Here is a 27913-nt window from a genome sequence, read left to right as displayed (position 1 = left end):
TTCCAAATAGTGCAACAATTTCCAATCTAACTTTGCACTTTCAAGTCAATATCCACATCTTATGTTTATACATATTATTCTAAGACCATTCAAATATAGGCCAAGAAAATTCCAATTTAATCTATATAATACTTACCAATTTCATATTTCTCCCAAAAATGTCCTTATATGCAATAAAGCTATTATAATACACTTCTTTCAACTCCATAATCAACAACAACAATCCACACTTTAACAATTTTATTTCCATAATATTATAAAATCACACTAGAATGACATAATTCCGTACAATCCATTTCCAATACCAACTTAACTATTTAAGCTTCATTTATATTATAAGAATCACAAAAACAACTAACCTACTACACAAAGTTAATTCTTTCCATCTCATCACCTTACCCCATATTTCCAAGTTCAATTAAATTCATTCAACCTCCATTTCCAATATAAAATCCACAATAACCACTACTAGAATAACTATTACTAGAATATTACAAGAAAAAAATTAATAAATCTTGCCCAAATAAGAACATGTATACATGGCACTATACTACCATGCAAACTTCCATATTTCCATAACGTCTACCCAACTCTACACTCTACAATGGAAATAAACCTTCACTACATATTAAAATGGGATTAATTCTTACATTTTCCTCACAACCCCTTCAGTTGATCAAGGTGCTAAATTGATGAAAGAGGAACCCTATCCTCCGAAATAACTACACCACGTTGTAGAGGACCCTTGAATTACTGGGAATACTAGAAGAAAATAATTTTTAGGACAAGATTTCAAGAGACAAAAGTTGGCTATGCTTGGCCGATTTTCTCTCTTTGTTTTTCCTCTTTTTTTTCTCCTTTCTCACTTAGTCTTGAAACTTCTAGGACCTTATGACTAACTAGCCCTTTTTATTCATTTATAACATGACTAAATTATATGGACTTGGATCTTTTTCTTTTATTTTGGAATATGGACCATTCCTTATGGTTGGGCCACTTTTCTCTTATTATTATTACTTGTTTGAGCCCAAAACTATAGGTCTTATTTTTTTGTAGTTCACAAAAGTAATTTCCAAAATTCTCAATTTTACCCTTGGCCTTCCTCCGTATTTCCACATAATTTTTTTTTCCATGGACATCACAGCGGTACTAAATAAAATAAATAAACTAATTCACAATCTCATTCCTTGCAAATCAAATTTTTCCGAATGCGCAAAAGTGCGAGATGTAACATCCTCCCCCCTTTAGAATATTCGTCCTTGAATGTTAAATAAAACCTTCTTCAAATTCTTATACAGACCATATGGAGAGTCTTTCTATTCCACTGCAATGACATATAGTTCCATCGATCACTCAATATCAAAATTCCAAAGGTTAGGATTACTTGTAGACGTAGGGAATAGGTACGGATACTTGTGTTTCTTTTTCCCTTGCACTTCCCAGGAGGTCACCCATCCTAGTACTACTCTTGCCTAAGCACGCTTAACCTCGAAGTTCTGATGGAATCCGATGTGTTAGTGCTAGTATGATCGCATCCATCCCTTAAGGTCTTCACCAATGGTTCATTTTTGAGTCGTGAACAACTTATCTCGTTTACCACTAATGGTTGAGGGTTCTGTACTTTCCCTATCAAAGTGGAATCCAATTGATGGATACCTTTCCCTCCAACAAGAGTTTTCCTCCAACATAACACTTCCTAAGTAAACATGGGGGGCCCTTACCAACAACATGGAGGGTACCCCTATAGCTTCAGTTCATCATAATAGGGGTACTCGGTATCAACTTCCAGATGTATGATACACTTATAGTTCATTCTTTGTTTTTTTAAAAATTTTGACAGAGTTTCCTCTATATTCCTTACTATCTCAAACCTACACTCAGAAAATACTAACAATGCCATGCAAGGCCAACATATATATACATCTATATCATCTCATATCACATCCACAATGCCTTACAGGGTCAATATATATACATACGTTTATAACATCTCATATTCCAGCTGCACAGGGCTTCCTATATTAGGCTGAAACAAAAATGACAACTTGCCCCATATAGCCAGCAAAAACTATACTTATCACTCCCCTATACCTATGATTGATTAGTCCCCAGTTCGACCCGGTGACCTAGGAGGTGAAGTATACTCCCCGTCTCTATTTGGATGTTATTTGCTTGTCTGTCCCTCGTCGTCTTCCTCACTTGAATCCAAAAGACATTGATAGCCAGGTAATTCCTAGTTCACCGACAACTAAGATAGAGGGCTCGAATATGTCGTAACACTCACCATAGGAGTCGGCATAATGTAGTGCTCTATCATCAAAATCGCTGGTGTGGCTTTCGGAACCACTTCCCTGGTCATCAAATGCTTTGGGAACCTATCGTTGGGCCTTTTGAAGGATCGGTCTCTATAACATAATCAGGGTCTTCAGAGGGATCCATCTTAATCGAATAACTGGGGCTCCACCTGCTTGGTCCTGGAGCCTAAGGTCCCATGTGTACTCTAGGGGCCTTCTCCACACCCCCTATACTGTCTAGAGCTAGTCTCTTCATTTTCCACCACCGCCTGTACCCATCTGCAAGAAAGGAGGTCAGAAATAAGCTTCCTTTATAGGTAGGGCCGCACACCTAATAGTCTGCTAGGGAGAGATTATCTTGATAGACAACTCTATCGCAAGATCTAAGATAAGAAAAAAAGATAACATCCTAAATGTCCTGTAGCCTCCTTTTTATAGATGTGGTGTACAACACACCGATAAACAAGACTCTACGAGATACGTCTTATAGACACTCCGAGGACAAACCGCTCTGATTCCACTTTTTTCATGACCTAGCACCGTAGGCCGCGACTGGCATCCTATTTGGATACCCAAACGAACTCACATACCAAATCATCATACTATAGAATAATTCAAATTTAATATTTGTTCCAATCAGAACAGTAGGCGATCATTACATTACCGAGTGGCGCGTGCAAAAAATAATATATCAAACCAAAAAGGGGCGACAGAACGCGCGTCACCGGATACGTGTATATATACAAATATATGGGTCGTTTTGGCCATTATAACAAAATGGACCGCATTAAGACACAAGTCATAAATGAACGAACATACACGACCAATGACCCACACCTATGTCTACAGGTCTCTACAGAACATAATAGAAGTATAGGATGGGACAGGACTCCACCGTACCCAAATGGTCAAATATACAAAAATACGTACATAGGTAAGCCATATACCGAAGTGCAACTCCTAGTCAAAGGAGCACTCTGTAGTAGCAGAAGGTGGATAGCCTACACTAACGGGTCACGAAGTCTATATCTGCGGGCATGAAATGCAACCCCCGTAGAAAGGGGGTCAGTACAACATGTGTACTGAGTATGTAAAGCATGAAGTATAAATAATATACATTGTAACTTAAAGGAAATGTACAAGAGCATATACCAAACCAGGACATCAAAATCTATACTGAAAACATATGTACATAATGTAAATAAAAATCATGCATAAGGATCGGGAATGTGGTTACCACCATGATGCTGGTACCACAACACCTCATGCTCCGAAAGGTTTCAAATTCCGTACAAACCCCAAACATATCATATAATCACAACATGCCATATCATCAGAACATATCATATGCCATATCACATCACATCTCCATAGATGGTACCTGGCCCTATGGCAAAGTCTCGGGACTCGTAACACATCATACTGCCGAATACATTATAGGGCACACAATTATAAACCCAGCCCGGGTTCTGGCAGACTATATTATAATATTATACACGAGTGTAGTAGTGAGAATCTAAATGCAATTTAATATACAAAACACTTATAGAGACTCACTAGCATAATTCTGATGACAAATCATATAAACGAAATTGAACAATAATCATAGCACATGTCTTTCTGATGTCACATTAGTCTATGTCAAAATAATCTTTCTGCAATCGTCTCCATATTTTAAAATATATTATGAAGCTTAATGGACTAATTAAAATAATAGTCGTATAATATTTTGAATCCTATTCAACATAAGTCAAATGGAATAATAAATAAAATTTCGGGAATAGGGGGCCCACCTCGGTCGAATGAGGTGGTGTACATAAATTATGTGCATTAAGCTTTATGACATTTCTTTTGAGAGTGTTAAGATAGTCAGATTCTATTTGTACAAGTTCTAGAGGTTTAGGCAATTTTTGCAACTATTCATAAATATTTAATTCAATTCTATTGAATAAAAAAGGGATAAACTTAGGCGTAGATTCCGAAGAGTAGAGTCATCCCCAAGGCTCGTATTAAAACCTATTACACCTACGACATGCCAAGAGAAGAAAAGTTAAAGCTTTACATACCTTATTGGCCTTTTATGCTTGTCCAAATTCAACTTCCGTTTCCTCCAAAATCTACAATTGGTCATATTTACCAAATATTAATTATAAGGTTGTAACAATTCAATCTCACCCAATACTTGTCTACCAAAATTTCGGCAGCATCTCCCTTATAAATTCAACATCTCCAAGATTTCAACTTGGCCACAATGTCAACAACCATGCCAACAACAACACCAATAACATCAACAATCCATTTACAACGCACCATAACATAAATTGATTTCTTTTCCAAATAGTGCAATAATTTACAATCTAACTTTGCACTTTAAAGTCAATATCCACATATTATGTTTATATATATTATTCTAAGACCATTCAAATATAGGCCAAGAAAATTCCAATTTATTCTATACAATACTTATCAATTCCATATTTCACCCAAAATCTCCATATATGCAACAAAGCTAATATAATACACTTCTTTCAACTCCATAATCAACAACAACAATCCAAACTTTAACAACTTTATTTCCATAATATTATAAAATTACACTAGAATGACATAATTCCCTACAATTCATTTCCAATACCAACTTAACTATTTAAGCTTCATTTATATTATAAGAATCACAAAAACAACTAACCTACTACACAAACTTAATTCTTTCCATCTCATCACCTTATCCCATATTTCCAACTTTAATTAAATTCATTCAACTTCCATTTCCAATATAAAATCCACAATAACCACTACTAGAATAACTATTACTAGAATATTACAAGGAAAAAATTAATAAATCTTGCCCAAATAAGAACATGTATACATGGCACTATACTACCATGTAAACTTTCATATTTTCATAACGTCTACCCATCTCTACACTCTACAATGGAAATAAACCTTCACCACATATTAAAATGGGATTAATTCTTACCTTTTTCTCACAACCCCTTCACTTGATCAAGGTGCTAAATTAATGAAACAAGCACCCTATCCTCCGAAATAACTACACCACATTATAGAGGACCCTTGAATTAGTCGGAATACTAGAATAAAATAATTTTTAGGACAAGATTTCAAGAGCCAAAATTTGGCTATGCTTGGCCGATTTTCTCTCTTTGTTTTTCCTCTTGTTTTTCTCCTTTCTCACTTAGTCTTGAAACTTCTAGGACCTTTTGACTAACTAGACCTTTTTATTCATTTATAATATGACTAAATTATATGGGCTTGGATCTTTTTCTTTTTTTTGGACTATGGGTCATTTCTTATGATTGGGCCTCTTTTCTCTTATTATTATTACTTGTTTGAGCCCAAAACTATAGGTCTTATTTTTTTATAGTTCACAAAACTAATTTCCAAAATTCTCAATTTTACCCTTGGCCTTCCTCCATATTTCCACATAATGTTTTTTTCATGGACATCACACCGGTACTAAATAAAATAAATAAACTAATTCGCAACGTCATTCCTTGCAAATCAAATTTTTCCGAATGCGCAAAAGTGCGAGATGTAATAATATCCTTGGCTCAAAGATTTACCAAAGACTTGGCCTCTTATTATCAAAACACTAGAAGTTTATTCACCTCTGATTAGCTACAAGGTAGTTAGATGGATCCACTCTCCTAGGGGAAGTTATAAATGCAATATCGATGGATTAGGTATTGGATCTATGGCGTAGTGTGTAAGAAATGAAGAGGGGTATTTCATCAATGAAGAGTCTAGAATATTAGAGAATGCTTCTGTTATAGAAATTGAAGTAAAGGCCATCAGAATGGGATTAGACTATTGCTTACACAATGGTCTATTTCTACTCAACATAAGAAACAAACTCATTGACAACTCATAAGGTGATTAATGAAATTTGGGAGGTTCCATGGTTGATTGATTGGAATGTCAGATATATTAAGGGTCGGATGCAAAATAAGGAGGTGGAGATGTTGCACACATTCAGAGAGAGGAACTCCCTAGCAGATATTTTTACTAACTATGCTGTTAATTTTGCAGGTACAATCAGACAACAATTTCATGACATACAAGAGATTCAACAAAAAGCTAGAGCAATTGTATTTCACCGTGAGATGGTTGAAGAAGATGAGCTTTTATAGATGTTTTGTCCATTGTTTCCTTTTTCTTTTTCTAGATTATTCTTAGCTTTCTATGTTTTTGAATATTTTGTATCTCCTTTGGACATCATTCGTGGGTAAGGGCCACTTTTGGGCCTGGACCAATGTATTTGTTTTACTTATTATAATAAAAGACCCGCTTGGGCTATTTAATATTTTTTAAAAATTGGCCTAGACCATTGTCTCCTTCCGATATTCAAAATTTCTTGGGCTTATTCGACAAATGTAGATATTTTGTGGAATGTTTTTATTCTATTGCATAGACCTTAACCAATTTGACTCATAAGAAAGTAAAATTCCAATGGTCAAAGGCATGTGAGAAGATTTTTCAAGAGTTGAAGGATAGATTTACTTCTATGTCGGTGATGACCCTGCCAAAAGGTTCTGATTGGTTTGATGTCTATTGTGATACTTCACGAGTTGGTCTTTGTTGTGTGCTAATGTAATATGGCAAAGTGGTAGTCTATGCCTCTAGGGAACTTAACATGCATGAAAAGAACTACCCAACCAATGACTTGGAATTAGCAGTCGTGGTATTTGGTTTGAAGTTGTGGAGACATTACTTGTATGGTGTTCATGTGGATATATTCACTAATCACAAGAGCTTGCAATACATGTTCAGTCAAAAAGTTTTGAATATTTGACAAAGGAGATGGATTGAATTGTTAAAGGACTATGATATGAGTGTGTTGTACCATCCGGGGAAGGAAAAAGTGGTTGCTGACACTCTTACTAGACTGTCCATGAATAGTGTGTCCCATGTTGAGGATGAAAAGAAAGAGATAGTTTGGGATGTTCATAGACTTGCCCATTTGGGTGTTCGATTGTTTAACTTTGAGAATGGTGGTGTTATTGTGTAAAATGGCTTTGAATCTTCTTTTTTGGCAGATATGAAGGTAAAGCAAGATAGTGATCCTACTTTGGTTGAGTTGAAGAAGGCGGTTGCCGAAAAAGTCGTTGAGACTTTCTCCCAAGGGGTAGATGGTGTTTTGAAATATCAAGGCCGGTTGTGTCTTTCTGATGTTGATAGTTTGAGAGAAATGATATTGTTTGAGGCTCATAGTTCATGGTATTTTATTCATCCAGGTTCCACAAAGATGTATCATGATTTGAGGGAAGTAAATTGGTGGATTGACATGAAAGGAGATATTGTGGAATTTGTGATTAAATGTCCAAATTATAAATAAGTAAAAATTGAGCATAAAAAATTAGGAGGTTTGACCCAACATATTGAGATTCCTATATGTAAGTGGGAAGCCTTGAATATGGACTTCATTAAAGGTTTGCCTCATACTCATAGGCAACATGATTAGATTTGGGTGGTTGTTGATGACTAAGTCGACTCATTTTCTTCCTGTAAAGACCTCATATTTTGCCAAGGACTATGCAAAGTAGTATATAAAAGAGTTATTTAAGCTACACAGTGTTCCATTGTCTATAATCTCCGATTGAGGCACTCAATTTACATCTCAGTTTTGGAGATCTTTCCAAAAGGGTCTTGGTACTCAAGTGAATCTTAGTATAACTTTTCACCCTCAGATGGATGATTAGGCAGAGTGCACCATTCAGACATTAGAGGATATGTTAATAACCTGCGTTATCTATTTTAGAGGAAATCGGGATGATCATTTGCCATTGATTGAGTTTTCCTATAATAATAGTTATCATTGCAACATTCAGATGGTTCCATTTAAAGCTTTATATAGTAGGAGGTATAAGTCTCCTATCAGTTGGTTTGATTTGATTTGATAGATTATGAGTTGGTATTTGAGGCTATGGAGAAGGTCAGACTCATTAGAGAAAGATTGGATACAGCCCAAAGTCAACAAAAGTCCTATTCGAATATAAAGAGAAGAGAGCAGATTGAAGACAACCTAAAGTCGACCAAAGTCCTATTTAGATGTAAGGAGAAAAGTGCTTGAATTTTAAGTTAATGATTGAGTTTAATTGAAGATCTAATCCATGAAGAGTGTGATGCATTTTTGTAATAAAGGAAAGCTAAGTCCCAGTTGGGCCATATAAGATTTGGAGGCAAATTGGCAAGGTGACTTATGAGTTGGATTTGCCTTCTGATTTGGCATCGGTACATCCGGTGTATTATATGTCTTTGTTGAGGAACTTTGTTAGTGATCCTTGCTCTATTAATTGATTGGATAACATTGATTTGAGGGAGAGTCTCTCATATAAGGAGGTTTCAATTGAGATCCTACATCAAGAAGTTAGAAAGTTGAGAAACAAGGAAATAACTCCAGTTAAAGTGTTATAGAGGAACCAAGAGGTGGAGGGTGCTACATAGAAATCCGAAGCCAATATAATATTGCAATATCCGTATTTGTTTCATTCAGTGTCTAGTTGAGGTGTTTAGTTCCTTTATGATCCATTCAACCCAAACTATGTATTTCAGTCATTCTCATATTTTCATATGAATTCCTGATCATGAAATGAGTTTAAAGTCATGTTTTAACTTGAGACTGAAGATTTCATATTTCATGTATTTTCTAGATGTTTTTCATTTATGTTGAGTTGCTATGTTCTTTCCTACTCTGTTCATGGTAATTGAGTCCCATTCAAGGATGAATGTTCCCAAGGGTGAGATATTATAAGACCCCAGAAGTTGGGAAGTCAGAAAATGAGGTTTGAAAGAGGTTTTCCCACAAAACATATCTTTTTGGAAATAGTTGAGGGCCATAAAGGCAATCTTGAGCCATACTCTTGACCACTGTCGGTAGTGAGCTATCGTGTAGATATCCTAAAACTTAGGAGTGCATGGGAGGGGTTCACAACAGGAGCCATGATCTATAGTGATCACCAAGAGACATGGTTCCCTCCATGGTGGACACTCTCCTAGACCTCTAAACAGTCCTTTCACCACGCATGACCACCACGAGCCATAGTGCTTTCACAGGTCGTGGTGGGCCTCGTGGAAAGGAACGCTAGTAAAGAAAATTTTACAAAAGCAAACTCCATCACCACGATAGAGACCACGACCTGTATTGGCCATCACAAGCTGTGGTGGAGGTCCATTTAGTTACCCGAATCTAATTTTAAGTTAGGGGTATTTTGGTCATTTCTTATATTTTCATTAATGAATGTGTTCATTTTATGGGACTATATTCTAACCTATTAACTATCCTAAGATATCCAAACCCTCTTTTTCTCACCCTAATACTCTAAATCAAAATCTTCTTTTTAGAAGTTTGGTCTCCAAGTCTTCTTCTTCCTCAATCAAGTTCAATGGAAATCTTCAAGGTTAAGCCTCAATTCTCTTCAATCTAGGGATCCTAAAGGTCAAGGTTTGTGGGACTTCATCCATGGATACCTTTTACCTAGAAGTCCCAAGATTTTCCCCAAATCTCTTTGTGATTTCTATTCAAAAAGCCCTAATTTTATTATGATTGCATTGGTTCTTCTTATTCATGATATATTTTATGACTATTGATAAATCATGCATCAATTGATATTATTTTTATGAATTAAGTATGGGTTGATATAAAGTATATGATCATGAATGTTTTCAATCCAGTTTTAGGATCTCCAAGTAAATTGATCATGTATTCATGTTTCTATCCTAATTTCAATTATAAGCTATGGTAATGAATTCCAAGTATGCAAGAATATTTTGTGAATGTGGGTGATTTAAGTCCCTAATGATGTTTCTATGAAAAGGATTCATAATGATGAAAGGAATGCACTCACATTACATGAATTATTTGTCAATGAGTTATTCTTATGAACAACTTTCTATGAAATATAATTAAGAAAGGATTATGATTGATTCCAAGTATGCTTTATGATTATGATATGACAAGTATTCTATGGGAAATAGACTTAGTATTGAAAGGACGTTGAGGAGGGGGCTCGACCTAAGCCTTAGTATCAACCTCTAGTTCTGTAAACTATGTTTCTATCGTAGGTTTGCCAATATTGACTAGCACGTGGATCCATATATAGCACTTAATGATGATAATATTGGATAGAGTCTACCTTGACAAATAGCCTTCCCCTTCTCGATGTGGAGATCATCGCATTCTATGTAATAGCTCGCATGGTCTTATACGTATGTTAAAAGTCCTATCCCACACTAGTTAAAGTAAAATTATGATGTTCTCATGATGATGATGTTATGTATTGACCAATAAGTTTAATATTTTAACGTTTTCATGGTTTTAATCATGTTTGAAGATATTGGTCTTGCATCTCATGATACATATTGATATGTCCTATATTTATTGCTAATTCATACTTCTTACATACTTAGTGCATTCCATGTACTAACACATAATTTTGCTTGTATTGTATCATAAGGTAGGATTCGATGATCACACTTACCCTTCTATTTGTGGCTAGAGCTATTACATTGTACTGTTGGTGAGTCCTCACGGTTTGAGGGCATAATACTAATTTTATGTTACCAGTTGAATACTTCATTACTCTTATGTTGTCATTGGTGAGATAGGAGCTTGTCTTATTCCTCCATCTAGTTAGTAGAGGCATGTTAGGTATTGAGAGTCTATGTTGTCTTACGCTCCTCATTTTGAGACTTACATTCTACTTTTGAGACTATGCTTCCGTATTTATGATTTTGCTTATTTTCTTATTTACGTTAAACATGTTAATGAATGATATGTTAAGAGTCTTGTTTAGGGTCCTCCGGAATTCTAATCTCTGTATTACACCTAGGGTCTAGCTTCGATCGTGACAGGAATACTAAGGTTCTTCCATGAGTACTAATGATATTTCTTTCTTTCACTCTTCCTTCCCTAGAAGAAATCTGCAGTAATACTTTGGTTTTTTTTAGAGTCGTTAAAGGGGGAAAACGCTGAGAGCAGGTGGATTGGTAAGAATTGGAGCACATGCTTGATTAGAATGACCCTACCTCCATAGCTCAGAATTTTGGAATGCCCACAAGTGATCTTAGCAATAACCTTAGAAACCACATTCCCCCTATTTGGGGTTTTTTAATCTGATGGATAATCTCTTGAGCCAACACGATATTCTCAGATATTCTCATGCCTATAGAAAATCCATATTGGTTCAAGGAGATTATATTAAGAAGGATAGGGGCTTATCTTAAACAAAAAAGTTCAGAAATAATTTTATTGGTAAAGTTACTGAGGCTAAAAGGTCTGAATTCTAAAAGCTTGTTAGGATGGTTTAATTTTTGGAGTAAAACCAAACATGCATGGGAAAAGAATGTTGGCATAATGTGAAGACATAAGAAATAATGAACCACCTACAATAGATTAGTACTAATAATATTCATGCAGGATTGGAAAAATCTCCCATTCATGCCATCTGGACCAACTATTGAGTTGGGATTCATGGAAAAATACTACCTGATTTAATCCCTCCATAATAGGCATATCTCGAAGTCAAGTATTTTGCCCTGCAGATATCAATCTAGGAATGCAGTTGAGAATCTCTTTATTTATGACTTTCTCCTCACTAGTACAGATGGTTTGAAAATGATCATAGCTTCATTAGCTATGGTATCATCTCGTTGCATCTAGTTACCTTCTTCATCTTGAAAGTTATTGATAAAGAGTTTCCTCCTTCCTCTCATAACATCATGAAAGTACCTTAAACTGACATCACCCTCCTGAAATCAATGAAGCTTAGTTTTTTGATTAAGAATGGACTCTTCCAGCTTCAAGAATCTAATATACTCAGCATTCAAATGATGTAGGGAAGTTTTGTTTCCCTCTGAGTTGTTATTGATCATCTCTTCTTTAGCAGATTTAACTCTTTTTTCAAATTCTTTAACCTTAGCATAGAAGTCCCCAAAGACATTTTTGGACCAGGTGCTAAGAGTAGTAGCAAGTTTCTTCAATTTTTGGTGAAAAATCCATATAAGAGTTTTTGTTACTTCCTTATTCTAGAACTCCTTGATAGTATCCATAAAAAAATCATCATCAGCCCAAAAGTTGAGGAGTTTGAAATACTGAGTGGCATTATTACTTCTACTGGTCATTTCCATGAGTAATGGATAGTGATCTGATCCAAGTGAAGGGATATATGTAATGGTAGTTGAGGCATGACTTCAAGCCACTTATCATTCACCATAGCCCTGTCCAATCTCTTCAGAATTCTAGAATGTATCCCTCTTTGATTTGACCAAGTAAATTTCTGGCCACTAAATCCAATATCCATAAGTCGACAAGCTTCAATGACACCAATGAATTCAAACTCTTATTTATATTATAGGGAATTCATCCCAGTTTCTCCTCTATGTAGGTAATAACATTAAAATTACCTATAGTACATCAAGGTGTTATATTATTTTTGTTGGCATTATGCATCATTGTATCCCGTAAAGGTCTTCTTAGATAATCCCTACACTTAGCATACACAAAGGTGTTGATGAAAGAAAGAGATAGAGTGACATTCATAATTTCACAACTAATTTGCTGCTCGGTCTAAAGAAACCAAAATTTTCCCATTGATGTTACAAATAGCATGGTCCATATTGCACTGATTTCTGAAATTGGAAAGATGAGAATTATCAGAGAAAGGCTCCAATATAGCAATCATGGAAATCTGGTGGATATTTTTGAGAAGTTTTAGTCTCTTTATAGCTCCTTGGGTATTAATACCCCTTGCATTCAGTAAGATTGTACTAATAATTGGGATGATTTAGAAGGGTAGATTCTAGTGTTTGGTCTACCTGGAAGGGAAGATTTATTATGAACTGGTTTGTTAGATATGAACCTGGTGTTGTGAGTAGCTTGGGAAATAATCCTTGTTCATGAGCCACCTGACGTATTTCCTCCTCAATCTCCTTATTAGTAGGACTAAAAGCTTTGATTAGATTTTCACTGATTACATCATCATCATCCTGTTCATCTATAGATTGTGCATCCTTAGCAAACTCATCCTTAGAATATATAACATTATATTAAGCCACCTCAGGAGGGCTTTGAGGGATGAAGTTAAGAGAGCGCTTTGGAATAGAATCATTTGGAGGTTTTTCAGGAGGAGGGGAAGTGTATTGAATTTGGAGAGGTCTGACATTCTTAGACACAAGATCATCAACAGGAATAATTCTTTTACATTTTCCAGTGTTACGAACAAACATCTCATTGGTTGGAACCTGATCACCTTGCTGATTTTCTTCTATTAGTCATTTTTAATAGCATCCCTTCTTTTTTTGTTGAGTTTATTTCAGTATTTAATAGTTGAACCTTGAGAACTAGTACTAGTAATTAAACCAAATCCTTGTCCATGTCCCCTTTATTGTGAATCTAATTAGGATCATTATCTTGTCTTTCAGCCAGGGGTCTATTCTTGTCCTGCTGTTGAGTTCTCTATTTGGTTTTTGTGTTAGTAACCTTACCCTTATGTTAATCATTATTAACAATTTTTTTTAGAAGATCAGTGGTTTCAGGGGCTTGAAGGTGATTCCTATGGACAACCAAGAGGTTCTCATGCATAACATGAGACAAAGCCCTCCCCCTAAGTACCCCATCCTGCAAGTTAGTAGGTTGCTCATATTCTTTCCATCCATCAACTTCAGCATCAATAATACAAATACCATTATTAAGAAGGTTTTGAGGGAGTGGGAGCATTGAGTCAATATCTGAGATCCTTTTTACATTGTTAGTTCTTCTTTTATCATTTTCCTCACTGTGAAAATAATTATTTTCGGGTTGTTGGGGTTTTGGGAGTGTTAAGTCAATACCTAAACCTTGTTGATTAAGATATTCCTGATTTGATGTTATCTTCTTAGTAGTAGTGTTGTCCTGCTTGCTGACTTTCTCTAAAACTTTGTTAGTGGGTTGATCTTGATCATCAAGATCAACATAACTATTGTGAGTAGATACATTATTAAGAGCCATACCTACCTTTTTAGAATTCTAGTGGTGATGAGCATTATCCACCTTTTTTGAAAAGAAATAGGTCTCATGACCTTGTTCTGTTCAGTATAACTTTGGCCTTTGAGATTTTTTATTTTTTGAGTTTTCCACTAATCTTCCTGCTGATTTTTTATATCTTCCTGAGTCTGTTGACTTGTATCAGGTATTGTCTTCTTTGCAGACTGATTTCTTTCCATTTTTCATTTGGATTTCTTTTTTTTTCAACTTCCAATCATCTTTTATTTTTCTGTTCCTCATCTTTGTTTTTAACGGTACATATATGAATCATGTGGCCTTGATTCTCACATTAAAGATAGTACTCAAGAATATTTTCATACAAGATTACTTGCCATCCTATGGTAATATCCTTGTTGCATCGAAACGCACATACAAGTGTACGCGGTCTCAAAAGTAATATAGTGATCCTTTTTAAGAGCCGAATATCAACACACACGAAAATTTAATTAGGCGTTAGTTAGTTTTTCAATGAATCAAATTATTCATGCAGGTTTTCAAAGGGTTGATTTTATTTATATCTAAAATAATTATACCAAAAATGATATAAGAAAATGATTCAAAAATATTAGAGAAATTTTATCAATTTAATGAAGGGTCCCATGGTTGTAGCACTTATAAATTTTCGGTCTAGCATCCTTTACTTTGGTATCCAATGGGTTTTTTAATTACTGATTTACAAGGTTGATTTTACAATTATGATCTTCCGACCTCTAATTGCCTACTCTTGTCAATAACTTAACTACATCATTGAGCGGGGATAAGCATGATCCAACAAAAATATATTAATCATATCATCTTGTTTAGTAACCAAACATGGTGTACAGATATGTATCACGGTCATTCTATACAGGAAATATTCTAGACAATTCTAGGATAAACATGCTCCTTATATTCAAGTGTTCTATCCCATTTCCATCTTCCGAGTTTCGGGTGGACAATGAATTTTTTCTAATGGTGATCAAGCATTGAAACAATCAAAGCAAGAATATAAGAGTAATCGCATACAAAAACCCATTTTCAACCAAAACAAATAAGATTTAAGCCATCATCTTGAGGCTACAGCCCAAGAACAACGAGATTTAGCAACTCATCATTTGTAATATAATTACATAAATTATTAATAACATAAAAACTTGAATTCAATTAAAAGAAAATAAGAAAATATCACCAAAAGTAGTTCTTCCTTCATCTTCTTCAATCCCAAACCCGATAATCTGATCTCCTCTTTAATAAAGAATGTAAAGGTGCTATTATAGAACCAAAAATGCGGAGTTAAAGTGGCACACTAGAATCCGCAACGCGGACTTGGTTTAGTTTAGTGCAATTTTGTATTTTCTGTGTCGGTGGAAATTTGGTCTATCCATAACCAGGTCCGCGATATCCATAACCAGGTCTGTGCGGACCTGGCGCTCACCACACTGTTGAGTCGAATAAATTCCAAGTTTTGGAATTATATCACTGAAGCTCAGTGTGCGACGCATATACATTTCTTTATAGTGTATTTTCTTCATATTTTGTTCTCAACTTCTCCTTTGAACTCCACTTTCAATCCAATTATGTTTTGAATATTCATTCTTTCTCAATTATCCCTGAAAGTGTCTAATCATGTTGGGTTGTTACAACAATACATAAATATGCGAAAATATGAACTAAAATCTAGGAATTTGCTCTCAACTTGACTAATGAATTATGAGTTTTATTTGCTATTGGGCACATAAATGTACCCAAGATCACCACCCCACACGTATAACTTTGTTAGTCCTCGAACAAACTCCCATTCTTATTCCTAAAATACCAAATATATAATATATAAATCAATTCTACTAAACCATAGTGATTGCACAATTAGCTTACATTATACACGTCTAAATTTGTTCAAGCGACTGACTAACTCAACACCACATAAACTCGATACTTGACTCTGTAATAAAACAAACTCATATGGATTATTAAATTAAAATTCATACAGAATTACCATTTCTTCATTAAACATGTGCTCTCACCAAGAAAGAATTACCCATACTCTCGCATTTACATTCCTTGTTAACAATAATGGGTATTTAGACAAAATTTGCTCACTCTCTCAAATAAAATCACAAGTTGCTCGACATGAACCATAAGCTTGCCCTTAGTGTATTAAGAAGTTCTATTAACACAGCTAAGACTTAAGGATCACTTAGGACTTTTTCAGGTTGTAATGTGGGCTAGGAGACGGGTAGGTAGAAATCTGGCCATATATAGTGACTTGGTTCCCAAGCGCTTTCAGCACACTACATTAATTAATTCCATGCAGGTACTTCATAGACTTATTCTTACCAGTTTGATTATTTCGTTAGCATATCCTTTCAATTCATTTATCTGTGTAAGGGAATTCTTCTTTTCTTTACTCTCTTCAACCATAATGTGGTCGACATTCTTTTCACTTTTGACAACTTTGTCTTCCCTAACACAAGATTTTATTTCAATTAATTGAACCAATGGTTTTATTCTAAGTAACACAAGGTTGTAAACCCCCCATTTCTCCGCTTATTCTCTTCCAAAGTACTTGGTTTCTTGGATCATAATTATGGCCTCAGAAAAAAATGGGAATAGGCTTCAAACTAGGCTGCCAAAAAAATCACTTCAAAGGCTCAAAAGGGCTGACTATGGATTTACATTAAGGTGGGTACAACAAGTGATTTTAAAATGAGGTTATCAAAGAATTGCCTAGATCCTTTTCCTAAATTCTAAACTTCCTTTGTTTTCACTACTCATACACATGGGGCAAGTTCTAGCAATCAAGAGCAACAAGGATTATACAATTAACCTTACTCAAACTGCACATGTTTAATTTCAGAACGATAATTCTTCAGAAATTTCAACCACAATCACATGAATCAACATTATTCAAAATATAACAACATAGTTTTAGGTGTCTCAATTTAATCATTTTTTCATGTTTATCAACCATTTCATCTGCTACCTAATGCAATCTGATAGTTTGGGAAAACACTTTATATACATTACAAATATCGAAAAAGAAAATCAATACAGTTCAAAGGGACTATCCATGGCCAAAGAACCAAAAATAAGTGCCATGAAACCTAAAGTCAGTTGATAAGTAAAAAAAAATTAAACAACATCAAACATAAGATAAACCAAAACCAACATTTAAATTAAATCAAAACATCAATACTGACAAAAATAAACAAGTACCAATCCATATATACCACAATATAAATCTAGCAAAAGTAACCAGATATAGCAATCCAACTAAACCAAAACATCAAACTAACAAAAATAAACAGATATAGTTTAATTCAATAGACATGCCACCCCACACTTAGAGTTGGGCGCTGTCCTTATGAGCACAAGGTTGTAGACTTCCCTGTTTACTCACCCATCAGCCTATCAACAGTCGGATCTTCCACTGCCAAAGGTCAAATTCTATGACCTCCAAATCTAACTCCACATCTGAGCCAGTCCTCCTCCTATCCTCATCTACAGGGATGTCATCTTTAGTAGGCTCATAAAAATCATTTCTAAGTCCTAGGACAGCCATAGCATGCTCGTTCAATGGATATTGTCTATCTACCGTACGGAGTTCTTCTTCAGTTGAAGCTCACCCTTCGGTGTGGTGTAGAAGCATCTCCAGGCCAAACATGTATGTTGTTATCATATCATTGTTCCTTAAGCCCTCATTTGTAGTGAGGAATGCACCGTAAGTGTAGTCTGTCCCCCTAATGTTTGTGACATCATAATAATCTAAGGTAAGGGGGCCATATAAACATGTTGGTCATCGGTGACCCTAACCCTTTGGCATATCTCCATGATGAGGCCTCTGAATGCAAACCTTCTACCTCAATAGAATCTACACTTTCAGATAGTAGATTTGATAATAACACCAATATTTACATCCATCCCATTCATAAGGGCATAGACTAAGCACACTCTATCCCGCTTTATTTCAGTGTAGTGGAGGTCTAGAATAAGGTTGTGCATAATAATTTTCACCCACACACGTGCTTCTTCGTTAAGATGAGCATATAGGAACGTGCTTTAGTATCGCGAAGCCCGTAATGTAACCACTTTGTTGTTGTCCTAGACCCACAAAATGTATGTCAGATATCCCTGTATGGTGGTTGAATATTCAAATATGTCAGAGCAGTGGTAGAAAGATCTGGGTTCCCAATATCTCATTTATGGCCATTGGATATATAGGAACATCAATCCCTCACATTGTGAGGTAATGACAGTGCTAATCTGGTTGATAATTTGCATAAAATTCTCGTACCATGTGCAAATTGCACAGCTTTGGATCAGCGAAGAAGAAATGCATATTCAGTTCCTCTATTCTCCTCATGATTTGGGGGTAGTCTTTGGCCAATTTTTCTTCCTCAATTGGCATATAGATAGATAGAGAGACTCGGTGTGTCACTTGTACCAATTCTTCCCTGTTGGATGTACTACTTTCAAGCTAAATAGACGAGATTAGCCTCGAGGCATAGATGGGGAAGGTGGTATAGAGGGTGCCCCTCTCTCTCTTTTTCTGCTGCCAGGGCCTTCTGGTTTGATTCTGGGCCTTCGGCTAGATGACATTTTTTTCTGCATATAAGCCACCCAAAAACAACATACAAGAACCTAGATGTGCATCGAACTTTAGGCCCGTACCCCACACTTAAGAATTTCATTAGCATTCAATTGATAAGAAGGTACTCATACATCCCTTCATTTGAATACTATATGTATACATGCTAACAAACCAACCCATACATCAAATAATCAACATGGTGAATCCAACACTATACGAATTCACAGTAGCCTCCAGTAATCTAGCATATTCCTCAAAAAGAAATATACACGATTTAATAACACACGCCATTTCAACCCAAATATTTAGAATGCTACCATATCATTCCACACTGAAATCACTAGGTAAAATCATGATTAACACAACATAGAATTCAAGTTCAAGCAAAAATTTGCTTACATGGTCACCACTACTACAAGCATGTTTTCAACCCAAAATTTAGAATAATAGAAACTTCACCCACACTATTTTTACAAATCAAACCAATTTCAACACAATACTTTATGTATGCTTACTCAAGAATTCAACACACATTATCTATAACAACTACAAATATCGATTTTCTTTAACACCACAATTAGGGTTAGAGTTCAAGAACTTAACCCATAATCAGTTAACCAATACAAGCAATTTCTAAGAAATTTTACACAACCATAAGAATTTCAATCTAAGAACAATCCGAATCAATTACATTCAATCAAAACCTAAGGCCCAAGAACTTACTTATGTAAATTTCAACCATTTATATCATAAAAGTAGTTCAAGAACACATACCTTATTGGTGTGAAGTAGAAACTCAAAAAATCTCGCTTGAATTTGATGAGTGCGTCGCGGATTTACTTTAGAAAAGAGAGAACTTAGAGATTTTGTAGAAGTGAGGAAGGGTATTAGGTTGAAAATTCTGAAGAAAAATGTAATTTGTAGGGATATTAATCGATTGGGTCGGGTTAAAACTATTAGAAATGGGTTAAACTCGTCTTTTTAATTGAAATATCCCAAAAAATGTCCAAGGTCCGCGATACGGACTTGTCATGGACCTCACTCATTAGTATGCCAAAATTTTAAAAAGCAATTTGTACAGGAATAAGCCAGGTTCGCAATGCGTACCTGGCGCACACTTTACTTGTGACTTCTTCTCACCAAAAATATTCAAAAACATACTTGGGAAAAAAATTAACTAGGATGGAGCAAGTCCGCGACGCAGACTTGTCGCAGACTTCACTGTGCAGGCCTCGTCCAAACTCTCTTTTTAATATTATTATTATTATTATTATTATTATTATTATTATTATTATTATTATCATTATTATTATTATTATTATTATTATTATTATTATTTATTATGATTTTTTTCGCTTTCGTGAAAAAACTTATACTATCCTAATTATACACTAAAACAAAATGAAATTTTAGCAAACCAAAAAAAATCCATTATAACCTCTAATAAAAAATATTTTACACTACTTCACGGGTTGCCTCCCGCGCAGCGCCTAATTTAAAGTCACGGCATGACTCAGTTATAACTTCATTCATTCTCGAGCTCAATTCTTTCTTCTTCATGATTGACATCTTGCCCAAGATAGTGCTTAACATGTTGGCCATTCACCACAAATGTGGTCAATTTGGCATAATTCCATAGTTTCATGGCTCCATGTGCCGACATTCACACCACCTCAAATGGTCCACTCTATTTTGATCGAAGCTTACCTGGAAAAGGACGCAAATGCAAGTTAAAAAGCAAGACTTTTTGACATGGCTCAAATGTTTGAGCGACTATATGTTTGTCGTGCCATCGCTTCATCATCTCTTTATACAGCTTTGCATTCTCATAAGCACGGAGTCTAAATCCCTCCAATTTATGGAGCTAATCCATACGCTTTCTACCTGCCAACTCTGGGTGTAGGTTCAACTTTTTGATAGCCCAATATGCTTGGTGCTCCAGTTCTACTGGTAGATGACATGATTTTCCAAACACCATATGGTATGTTGAAGTGCCAATTGGTGTTTTGTATGCAGTCCGGTAGACCCAAAGCACTTCATCTAGTTTAATAGCCCAACTATTTCTGGTAGCATTGATAATTTTCTAAAGGATTTGCTTCACCTCACGATTTGATACCTCAACCTGTCTGCTAGTTTGGGGTGATATGCTGTGGCGACCTTGTTCTGACACCAAACTTAACTAATAGATTATTTATTGTTTGTTTTATTAAATGTTTACCTCCAATGCAATTGATAGGCCTTTGAGTGCCAAACCTTGTGAAAATATGCTTCTTGAGGAAGTGACTTATCAATTTAGAGTCATTGGTTGGCAAAGTAATGGACTCAACCCATTTAGAAATATAATCAACTAGCACCAGTATATAGTGATTTCCATATGATGATGTAAAGGGACCCATAAAGTCAATTCCCCACACATCAAAGATCTCTTTCTCCAGGATTTTATTCAAGGCCATCTCGTGCCTTCTTGATATTGTGCCCAACCGTTGACATTGACCACAACTCTTCACAAATCTTGTAGCATCTTTAAATAAATTAGGCCAAAAGAAACTTGACTATAATACCTTATGGGTTGTTCATTCGCCTCCAGATGTCCACCACATGTAGATGAATGGAAATTGTGTAGAATTTGTTGAACTTCAGACTCAGGCACGCATCTCCTTATCATCCGATCAACACCTTTTTTTGTAAAAATAAGTTTCATCCCATATATAGAACTTTGCTTCATACATTAGCCTCTTATTTTGTTGGGAGTTTGATCCAGGGGAAATACTCCACTCACTATGTAGTTCACAATATCTGCATATCATGGGAGTTTGTGTACCTCTATTGCCAATAGTTTCTCATCTGAAAACTCTTCCTTTATCGACTTTTGCTTAATTACATGGGATGAATCCTTTAATCTTTATAGGTGGTCTGCTATTTGATTTTCGCATCCCTTCCTATCTTTGATTTTAATATCAATTTCTTGGAGTAGTATGACCATCTAATTAATCTAGGTTTAGCAGCCTTCTTGTTGAACAAGTACCTGAGGGCTGCATGGTCAGTATAGATAATCAGTTTTATACCTACTAGGGAAGAGCGAAATTTATCAAATACATAAACCAGTGCCAGCATTTCCTTCTCTTTGATAGTGTAGTTTGCCTGAGTTGAGACAAGAGTCTTGCTGGCATAATAGATGGAGTAAAAAATTTTCTCTTTCCTTTGCCCAGCACTGCACCTACTGTTGTGTAACTTGTATCACATATAAGCACAAATGGTAGTTCCTAGTAAGGAGCTATCAGGATTGGGGATTCAATCATCTTCTTCTTCAAGAGTTCAAAGGCATACAAATATTTATCATCAAAAATAAATTTTACCTACTTTTCTAACAAGCTACACATAGGTCTAGCGATCTTTGAAAAATCTTTGATGAATCACCGATAAAATTTGGCATGACCTAGAAAACTACAGACCCTTTCACTGAAACTAGTGGTGGAAGTTTCTAAATCACTTCAATTTTAACTTTGTGTACCTCCAAACCATCATTTAAAACTTTTTACCCAACACAATACCCTCCTTTACTAAGAAATGATATTTTTCCTAGTTTAAGACAAGATTTGTTTCCTCATACCTTGCTAGTACTTTCTCTAGATTATGTAAACAAAGGTGAAATGAATCTGCAAATACTAAAAAGTCATCCATAAAAATCTCTACAAATTCTTCCACCATATCATGAAATATAGCAATCATACATCCCTGAAAAGTGGAAGGAGCATTGGAAAGACCAGATGGCATATGCTTAAATGAATATGTCCTATAAGAGCATATGAACGTTGTCTTTTCTTGGTCCTATGATGTAGTGTTAATCTAGTGGTAACCCGAATAACCATCCAAGAAACAATAGTACTCTTGGCCTGCTAACCTGTCAATCATTTGGTCAATAAATGGTATAGGGTAGTGATCTTTCCTTGTGGCATCATTTAACTTTCTGTAGTCCATACATATATGCCAACTAGTTATTATTCTTGTGGAGATTAACTCATTCTTCTCATTAGTCACTACAGTCATTCCCCCTTTCTTTCATACATACTGAACTGAGCTTACCCACTTACTGTTAGAGATTGGGTATATTATGCCTGCATCTAGCCACTTGATTATCTATTTCTTTATCACCTCTTTTATGATAGGGTTTAACCGATGTGTGTTTCACACTAGCCTTATGTCATTCTTCCATGAAAATCCTATGCATGCACAAAGCGGGGCTTATACCATGAAGGTCAGCCATTTTCCATCCAATTGCCTTCTTGTGCCTTTTTAATACCTCAAGTAGTGTTATAACATGTATCTCAGACAAAGTCGATGAAAGAATTACATGTAAGGTGTTATTCACTCCAAGAAAAGATACTTGAGATTTGCTGGTAGTTGCTTCAACTCAAAGTTAGGAGTTTCTTCCAAAGATGGATTGGATAAAGGACCCAATTCTCTATTCAAAGGTTCCATATTCTTTCTCCGTATGTTGATATTTGGCATGTCAAGCACACTAGCTAACTCTTTAGCTTCGAAGTCCTCTTAAATATCTTGACCCATCACGACTTTTTCCAAAGGATATTTTGCTAAAATGCATTGAGCTGATACTTTCTAATCGATGACAGTTATATCAGACAACTCATCATAGACTATAGGAAACTTTAGTGCCTAATATACATCGAACACTTCCACTTTTTCATGTGCTCTCAAAGTCAATCTACCTACAACCACGTCAATAAATGCAACACTTGTTGCTAAGAATGAATGCCCCAAGATAAAAAGAACATATGGGTCAGGCTCAAAATCTAATACAACAAAATCAACAGGAAAGATGGGATCCCACTTGAACTAACACATCCTCAATAATACTATCAGGCCTAGCTACAAAACGATCAGCCAATTGTAATAAAATGGAGGTTTATTTAAGTACTCCTAGACCTAATTTCTTAAGCATAGATCTAGGCATCAAGTTTATACTAGCACCTAGATCATAAAGACATCTTGCATTATGCACTTACCAATAGTTTCCTTTACCATAAAACTACTTGGATCTTTTTGTTTAGCTGGAAGCTTAACTTTGTTCAAGATTCTTGAACTACACTCTTTAGTGAGTGCCACTATTTCAAATTCAGCTAACTTGCTCTTATTGGCCATAATTTCTTTGGCAAACTTGGCATATTTTGGAATGTCCTGCAACATATGAATCAAAGGTAAGTTAATTTGTACCTATTTAAGCATGTGTATGAATTTTTCAAAACATTCCTCCTTTCTTCTTTTTAAATTTTTATGGGAATGGGGGACATGGTTTTATTTTTTGCTCTTGCTCCTTCTGTGGTCTACTAGATTCACTAGCTTCAATCTCCACAGCTTTACCTTTTTCTTCACTACCTTTTCTTTGTGGCATTAGCTCAACTAGTGCTCGTCCACTTTGTGTGCTCACAACATTTACCTACTTGGGTTTTAGATCAATGTTACCTGGTAAACCACCTTGCGGGCAAGACTTTTGAGCACTTGCTACCTGTCCCACCTGCTTTTCTACATTTTGAGTAGTGATTTGATACTAACAAAAGTCTGCAGGTAGCTTAGTTGGGTTATTCATTAGATTTTTAAGCATGTCTTCCTTACTCATGTTTCCTGCACTTCTTGATTGTTGGTTACTCTGGTCTTGCTTATTATAGTGTTGGCCTCCTCCTTGTGGTCTATATAGACCGTGGCCTTGATTGTTGTACTGCTGCCTACTTCCTTATGTCTAAATTGTGTCTGCCATTGATGTTGGTTTTGCTAATTTCCACCCCATGAGAAGTTTGGATGGTTTTTCCAATTTGGGTTGTAAGTGTTTCCATAGTTCTTATTACCTCCAAGCTTTTGTGCATTACCTATAAAATTCACCAACTCAAGATTAACTCAACAGTATTCTGCCATATGTTCACTAGTGCCACATACCTTGCACCACATATGTTGTTGCTGAACCATATTTACCGAAGCTTATTTCTATTTTTTTGCTAAAGTTTTGAAATGTGTTGTCATCATATTTTGCATTGCAGCAATCTGTGTAGTCAATGCTATCACCGTATCAACCTCTATCATGCCTGCTTGTTTTTGAACCCAGGTCTAGAGTTTCCTCCATTCCACTCAGAATTTCCTTGAGATATGTGATTAAGTAATATATAGAGCTCATCATATGTTTTTTGTAGTGCATTTCCACCTGCTGTAGTGTTAAGAAGAATTTTGGTGTTGGGTTCCAACCATTCTATGAAGGTGTGGACCAACACCTCATTAGCTTGATGATGGTGAGGACAACTAAGGAGTAAAAATTTAAACCTATCCCATGATTGGTACAAATTTTCTCTAGATTTTTGTTTAAAGCTTAAAATTTTATCCCTCAACTTAGCTGTCTTCCCCGAAGGAAAGAATCTGATAAGAAACTTACAAGCCAAATGATTCCATGAAGTGATTGAATTTGGTGGTTTTGATTTTAACCAACTCTTAGCTTCCCCCAACAAAGAAAAGGGAAATAAGGTTAACCTCACATAGTCAAGAGATACCCCATTAGGAATATAAGTGTTGCTAATCTCCAAGAAGTTCTGGATGTGGACTTGGTGATCTTCATGAGGAAAACCTATAAGCTGTCTATTAGAGTGCAACAACAGCACTCTGTTTTAGTTTAAATCTTCCTCTAACTAGTGGTTTTTGAATGTTGGAGGTGACATTCTCTATGAGTGGGTCTGCCACATAACGTACTAGAACCCTACAGACACTTCGTTAGTATCACCCAAATTTACCTTTGGTACAGGATATAGAGCAGATGCTCTTCTTTTTTGCTGATGCAAAAATCTTTCAAGCATAGATACTGGCTCTACAATGTTCTCACTTATGTCTAGTGTGCCTTTGTGAATTCTCCTGTCAGAAATAATAGCTAAGTTCAAGTTGTTAACACAAATACAAATAATAAAAAAACTTCACAAAGAAAACTATTCCCAAATTAAACAATATTCTCCAGCAATGGCGCTAAAAACATGTTGCGTCCAAATGCACACGCAAGTGTACGTGGTATCAAAAGTAATAGTGACCCTTTTTAAGAGACAAATATCGAACCCACAAAAAAATTTAATTAGGCGTTAGTTAGATTTTCAATGAATCAAATTATTCATGCGTATTTTCAAAGGGTTGAGTTTATATATATCTAAAATAATTATACCAAAAATAATATAAAAAAATGATTCAAAGATATTGTGGAAATTTTATCAATTTAAAGAAGAGTCCCAGGGTTGTATCACTTATAGATTACCGGGATAACATCCTTTACTTTGGTATCCAATGGTTTTTTCAATTACTGATTTACAGGATTGGTTTTACAATTATGATCTCCTGACCTCTAATTGCCTACTCCTGTTGACAACTTAACTATATAGTTGAGCAGGGATAAGCATGAACCAATAAAAATGCATGAATCATATTATCCTGTTTAGTAACCAAACATGGTGTATAGATATATGTCACGGTCATTCTATACAATAATTATTCTAGAAAATTCTAGTACAAACATGCTCCTTATATTCTAGTGTTCTATCCCCTTTTCATCTTCCGAGTTCCAGGTGGACAACAAATTTAATCTAATGGTAATGAAGCATTAAAGCAATCAGAGCAAGAATATCAAAGTAATCACATACAAAAACTGATTTTCAATCAAAGCAAATAAGATTTAAACCTTTATCTTGTGTCTACAACCCAAGAACAAGGAGATTCCAATCATATTTTGAATGTCCATTCTTTCTCAATTAGACTTAAAAGTATATAATCATGTTGGTTTGTTACAAAAATACATAAATATGCAAAAATATGAACTAAACTCTAGGAATTTGCTCTCAACTCGACTAATGAATTATGGGTTTTATTTGTTATTGGGCACATAAATGTACCCATGATCAATCCTCCTCATAAAAACCCAACCCAACATGAGGAGGCCTTTCTTTTGTGAGATCAAGGTGGACTCTTACCTTAGACAAGCTTCCCCTGATTTTATAAATAGATTCAGTATCTAGATATAATACCTTACCAATGGGGGATAGAAGAGCAGTTACAAATTCTTTGTTGTAGTAGTGCCAAGGTAATTCGGTAAAGATATCCAAATAGGAACAATAAGAGTCTCTTCTTTAGGTTTGAATGTAGGTGTCCAAGTCTGGATCCTTATTAATTGACCTTTTATGTTGCTTCATGTTGTGATATAATAAAACTCATTGTCTTGGTCAATGTGTACATGCCTAGTATTAAAATGTGCTAATTTGACCCCTCCTCTCAGTTGAATTTGTAGAATAAAATTACTCCTTATCAAATCAACCTTAGGCATGGTGTTGTTGAATTTTTCTACCAAGGTACATTTATATCTAGTGGTTAATTACACCATTAAATCCACTTTCTTCAATATCACTGTCGGGAGCCCTTGCATGGTAGTAATCTCAAGGATGGCAAGATTAATAGGGAATTCATTTTTTGAATAGTTAAGTCTTAATGTAGGTGAAAAGGTTTGGATCACAGTATAAGGGGCAGGTTCAGGAACCAAGTCATTTTTGGGATTTGGAATAGGTTCAGTGTGGGAGTTTTGGTTAGGATTGTTATTGGGATTAGGTTGTTTGGTGCCCTGCTTTTTTTATTATTATTGGCAGTGTGGTGAGTTTTTTTACTATTCTTTTGATACTCTACTCATGATTAGTACCAATCTTAAGTTCATTAATATCTTTTTCCTGCACTAAAGATGTTAAGGTAGTCCCCTTTTGCTCATTTTCATTAAGTTGCAAATGAACTTCCTTATTATTCAAAACATTATTATTAAAATAAAAGGAATTGAAGAAAGTAGACATACCTAAAGTTTCGCCATCACCTAGCTGATGTGGTTCCGCTGTTACTTTTCTTGTTATCTTTTGATTGTCCTGCATTTCATTAGGACCCTTATTTTGTGACGATTCACCCTCATTTGAGCTTTATGAGCATGATCCTGATACTTAG

The 27913-nt window shown here is 35.4% G+C and overlaps 1 non-coding gene and 1 pseudogene across 1 annotated transcript; one reads left to right on the top strand and one right to left on the bottom strand.

Annotated features, from left to right (window-relative positions):
• Window positions 1–1427: 1427 nt before the first annotated feature.
• Window positions 1428–1529, bottom strand: LOC129871822 (5S ribosomal RNA; annotated as a pseudogene).
• Window positions 1530–25192: 23663 nt separating this feature from the next.
• Window positions 25193–25299, top strand: LOC129871846 (small nucleolar RNA R71). The gene has a single exon (XR_008762317.1). It is a non-coding gene; the product is annotated as a small nucleolar RNA R71 (small nucleolar RNA).
• The last annotated feature ends 2614 nt before the right edge of the window (window positions 25300–27913 follow it).

This window comes from Solanum dulcamara, chromosome 10 (genome assembly GCF_947179165.1).
Source record: "Solanum dulcamara chromosome 10, daSolDulc1.2, whole genome shotgun sequence".
In the NCBI taxonomy this organism is placed as follows: domain Eukaryota; kingdom Viridiplantae; phylum Streptophyta; class Magnoliopsida; order Solanales; family Solanaceae; genus Solanum; species Solanum dulcamara.
The sequence above is the reverse complement of the archived record's forward strand: the minus strand, read 5'-3'. Positions and strand labels throughout refer to the sequence as shown.